A 5,558-nucleotide genomic window follows, 5' to 3' on the forward strand; every position below is an offset into this window, starting at 1 on the left:
TTTTGTAAAATACATAAAAGTTCAGTTAGTTTGCCCAGGGGGCGGTGCCCAACGTTTGACTCCGCCCATGCTGAGCTCTCTGTTGAGCCCCGCCCCTAATTGCACACTGCAGTGGGAGGCTTCTTGGTCCTTAAAGACCCAGGTTTTATCGTCTATCTGCACAAAGATCAGACTTCATCAAAGATTCAAACTGGGTCAGAGGTCACAGGAAATACTTTTAAATTCTCCTTTATTATTCTGACATGTTAGTTAACTCCAGTTTAAGGTTAACCTCATATACAACAAAAAAACAAAGATCTTTATTGATAAAAACAGCAGTGATTGTGTGGGGCCCTCGTCCCCTGATGCCCTCTCCCCCTCTGGGTGCACCCCTGCTCTGGTGCATGCTAACGGATGCTAACGTGTTGCCTGCTAGTGGCGGTCGCCCCTGAGGCAGAATAAGCTCCTGAATGTCAAACAGTGACGTCGACAGGGCGGCAATCATGTTTCTAATCGGAGCGGCGGCGTGCTGAGGTCGAGCATGAGCACGCAGGGTTAACCCCCCCCACACACACACACAGTCTCAGTGTTTACACACAGTCATTATGCAGCGTGTCCACTGTAGCGCACCACATCACAGCAGAGGTTAGAGGAAACATTATCCCGATGTTTTCAGGTCAAATTCAGATCATCTCTTTAAACAACAGTCAGCCCCCACCCCGGTCTGAGCACACAGCTCTGCTGAATTAACCCTCATTGTTTTACTCTCTAAAGATTCAGCTAATGGGATGATTGCTGGGGGGGGGGGGTCTGATAAGCGTCTAGGTTATAAAGGCCACCTGTTAACGTAGATAAAGGGTGAGGCTCTATGGGGCTGCATCCTGGGGTCCATGGAGGTCAGCAAAGATGTGGACCATCCTGAAATCAGGCAAAGATAATCCTCTATGTGAAACTAGACTCCTGCTGTTTCCAGGGAGCAGTTTTAATGTGTACTTTTACTAGTAACTCACATTTGGAGAGGGCGTGTTCTCTCAGACCTGCAGGCTCTCAGCCATTTCTGAAGGTGTACGCAGCTTTTTCTGCAGAAAAGAGAGGCTGACATGGTTGACTAAGGTTCAACTGTGGATGTGATTAAATGCTTGAATTTATTAAACCTATAGTCCAGCGCTACTCAACGCATGGCTCTAGAGCCACAAGTGGCTACAGATAGGCAGGCAGGCAGGAAAAGTATGTGAACTCTTTGGGATTTCTTGGATTTCTGCATAAACTGGTCATAAATGTGTTCTGATCTTCATCTAAGTCACAACAACACAGTCTGCTTAAACTAATACTGCACAAAAAATGAATGTTGTCATGTTTTTATTGAACAAAACATGTAAACATTCGTAGTCCAGGGTGGAAAAAGTATGTGAGCCTTTGGAGTTAATAACTGGTTGACCCTCCTTTGGCAGCAATAACCCCAACCAAACGTTTTCCGTCAACGACAGCAATCCGTCCAGGCCCTGAGGCAGCAAAGCAGCCCCACACCCTGATGGCCCCTCCACCATATTCCACAGTTGGGATGAGGTTTTGATGTTGGTGTGCTGTGCCTTTTTTTCTCCAAAAGTAGCTTATGAACTCAGCGTGTTGATATTTACACACTTTGAACACCTTGCATTGTCCTACACAGCTCAAACATGGCCTTTCAGCAGACCCTCTCTTGCAGAAATCCCCACTGCTATCAAAGACTCATTCATGCTCTACATTTGAAACATGTCTGGATTATGAACAGGGCTTTCATACTGCATACAGAAAACGTTTTCTTCCATTCTGAGCTAAAATTGTGTTTGTTTTTGTTGTTTAAATGCTGTTCAGTCTTCGCGTTTATTTCTCTTTGCCTCTTCCAGAGAATAGTTGTTCCCTCCACAGCCCCCTCCTCATCGGTCGATTAAATTCAGTGATTAAACATCATGTTTAATGTGGAATCAGCAGCACTCATGTGATTTTAAAATCCCCTTCCTTTGTTTGTGTTTGCTAAAGTGTTGGGCTGCAGAAGAAGGAGGTTGGAGAAAAAAACTTTGATGTGTACGTATGCAAATGAGTGTGGAAATGTCAAATTAGCATAGATTTGGGCTGACCCCTCGCAGCTACAGGCAGCCGGGACGCCTGACAGCTCGGCCCGCGTCCAGACGGCCTGCTTTACATATTAGAGTGGCCTCCAACCACCGCCCAGCTCCACCAGCATCCCGCCGCCGCGGAGACTGATGGAGGGTGACAGGGCGGACGGCCTTGACTGACGGACGGAGCGGCGGATGGATGGATGGACGGAGGGATGATGCACAGAGAGGGGGGGGGGGGTAGCTCTGGGCCTCGCTCGCCCACAGAGGAGGAAATAAAAACACTTGATTATGTAAATGTGGTTGTTAATTTAATCAATTAGTGGTGGAGTGTTCATCAGAAACACCCCGAGCCCACCAGCAGCCTCCTTTGTTCGTTATTTAACCTCCAAACTCACCTTTAAGTTTGGCCTTTTTGGGGGGGGGGCTAATCCTTAAATTCATCTAGAGCCCATCTAGAATTTAGTTTCATCTGCATTATCAAGACTTTTTGGTTCATGTCTGACTCTTTAAAAACTTCAGCCAAAACTTTGAAGGAAAGAACATCCGTATCTTTAAGAGAAATAAAGCGCTAAGCCTGATTTCTGCAGAAAGCTACGATAAGGACATGGAGGACAGGAAGTGGAGGACAGGAAGTGGAGGACAGGAAGTGGAGGGCAGGAGTCAGGACCAAATGAGAACAGAGGGAGGTTAGTGCACTTCTCTGTACGACCTGAACGCTGCAGTTATCATCAGAGAATCTTCAGTATGACCCCTACACTCTAGAACAGTGAGTTTTTATCAGATTTATCTAGAGTTTTTATCAGATTTATCTAGAGTTTTTATCAGATTTATCTGCAGTTTTTATCAGATTTATCTGCAGTTTTTATCAGATTTATCTGTAGTTTTTATCAGATTTATCTAGAGTTTTTATCAGATTTATCTAGAGTTTTCATCAGATTTATCTGCAGTTTTATCAGATTTATCTGCAGTTTTATCAGATTTATCTAGAGTTTTTATCAGATTTATCTAGAGTTTTTATCAGATTTATCTAGAGTTTTTATCAGATTTATCTGCAGTTTTATCAGATTTATCTAGAGTTTTCATCAGATTTATCTGCAGTTTTATCAGATTTATCTAGAGTTTTCATCAGATTTATCTGCAGTTTTTATCAGATTTATCTAGAGTTTTTATCAGATTTATCTAGAGTTTTTATCAGATTTATCTAGAGTTTTTATCAGATTTATCTGCAGTTTTATCAGATTTATCTAGAGTTTTTATCAGATTTATCTGCAGTTTTATCAGATTTATCTAGAGTTTTTATCAGATTTATCTGCAGTTTTATCAGATTTATCTGCAGTTTTTATCAGATTTATCTAGAGTTTTTATCAGATTTATCTAGAGTTTTTATCAGATTTATCTAGAGTTTTTATCAGATTTATCTGCAGTTTTTATCAGATTTATCTGCAGTTTTTTATCAGATTTATCTAGAGTTTTTATCAGATTTATCTGCAGTTTTATCAGATTTATCTAGAGTTTTTATCCGATTTATCTGCAGTTTTATCAGATTTATCTAGAGTTTTTATCAGATTTATCTGCAGTTTTATCAGATTTATCTAGAGTTTTTATCAGATTTATCTAGAGTTTTTATCAGATTTATCTGCAGTTTTATCAGATTTATCTGCAGTTTTTATCAGATTTATCTGGAGTTTTTATCAGATTTATCTGCAGTTTTTATCAGATTTATCTAGAGTTTTTATCAGATTTATCTGCAGTTTTATCAGATTTATCTGCAGTTTTATCAGATTTATCTGCAGTTTTATCAGATTTATCTGCAGTTTTTATCAGATTTATCTGGAGTTTTTATCAGATTTATCTGCAGTTTTTATCAGATTTATCTGGAGTGGAGGGTGATCAGAGATTTCTTAGTCCTGAAACTGGAGTGTTGAGATCTCAGAGGGAATTTAAATCCTAAAGCGTAATTTTAGCTCCATTCTGAATGAAAGGACTTCAGCGTTGGAGGTTTTGACAGTGTCAGTCCAACTCCATGATCTTAGCTCTGCCTACTGTTATTTTAAATCTGGGAGGCGGGGTTTTTCCCATCATGCCCTTGAGCGTAGTGCTGAGATGTGTGTTATTGGTTTAGATGTGTCCACATGATGCCTTCTGTTCTTGGGAAAAAGTGACATGTAAGGACAAGAGGCACCTTAAATGAACAAAAAGTGGCAAAAAAGGGAAAAATGCAATTTTTGAAAAAAGCAGCATGAAAGACGCAAAAAGGGTAAAAAGGGACAAAATTACAAATAAGGGCAATGGAAATACACAGACAAAAAATAAAGGTTGAAAACTAAAGCCTCCTGTGTCAGTGTGGGAAACAAATGGCAATGGATAATTCTGAGGTCAAAGTTTCCCTTTTTTATGTTCCGGGGGAATAATATTTGAAAATAAGACATAAAACAGCCACAGATCTTCTCAAAAGAGCCACATGTGGCTCCAGAGCCACAGGTTGAGCATCAGTGGTCTAAAGGGTGTTTCCCAGCTCTGCATCTGTTCCTTTGCTTTGGTCCAGGAGACTCCTGATTCCTCCACAGTCAGCTGGAGTAAGGCTGAACCCTCGTTTCTGTTTTTTTCATTATTTATCAATATAAACCAGTGCTTTAAGTCATTTTTCACATCAGTCTGTTTTTGTTGTTCCTTTTTATTCCACAAGGTTTAAACCAATAAAAACATCTGAAAAAGATTCTAAGACCATACAGTATTTGATTTATTTTTATAATTCCCTGGAAAGAGATGATTTTTGAAGGATGAGGTTTTTGCCCGATGAGCACGAGGTCCCCAAACCTTTTAGACGCTGACCCCCAAAACAACAACGTCAGAGACCAGGGACCCCCTCCTGCCTTGGAGGCTGTTTAAATGTAGGGTGTCCCAGGACCATGGAACCATGAATTCTGGTCTCTACCAGAAAACCCTGAAGGACAATGAGAAGGATTTAACCTGTGCACAAATAAACATTTGTAAAGTTTGGAAACTGAAATAATCTCAGAATTATACCTGCAGAATGAAACATGTTTTCACCTGTGCAGGAGTAGAAGAGAGCTAGTGTGGTGAAGCCCTGCAGCATTTTGTGCAGAGCTCCCCCTGCTGGTGGAACCTCAGAAGACACCTGACAGCCAGAGAAGAGGGCTGAAACTTCAACATTTCCCCAGGACTGAAAGATACAGACGAACAGCCAGACTCGATGCATGAGAGCTGCAGAAAAGTGTGAGTCTTTCTCTTAAAAATGACCATCAGATTAAAACAGTGTCACTCGACCAAAGAGCCAAACTGCTGAAAAATACCTCTGCAAGAGCCACAACTTAGGAGGTGAAGAGTGGCCGAAATGGGTTAAAGTGGCAATAAAATAAGTTAAAGTGGTGAAATGATCAAAAAGCAACAAAGAAGTGGAAAAAATGGGTAAAAATGGGCAAAAATTGATCAAAAATAAGTTACAGGTGGCAAAAATGG

The sequence above is a fragment of the Cheilinus undulatus genome, linkage group 7 (genome assembly GCF_018320785.1).
Source record: "Cheilinus undulatus linkage group 7, ASM1832078v1, whole genome shotgun sequence".
In the NCBI taxonomy this organism is placed as follows: domain Eukaryota; kingdom Metazoa; phylum Chordata; class Actinopteri; order Labriformes; family Labridae; genus Cheilinus; species Cheilinus undulatus.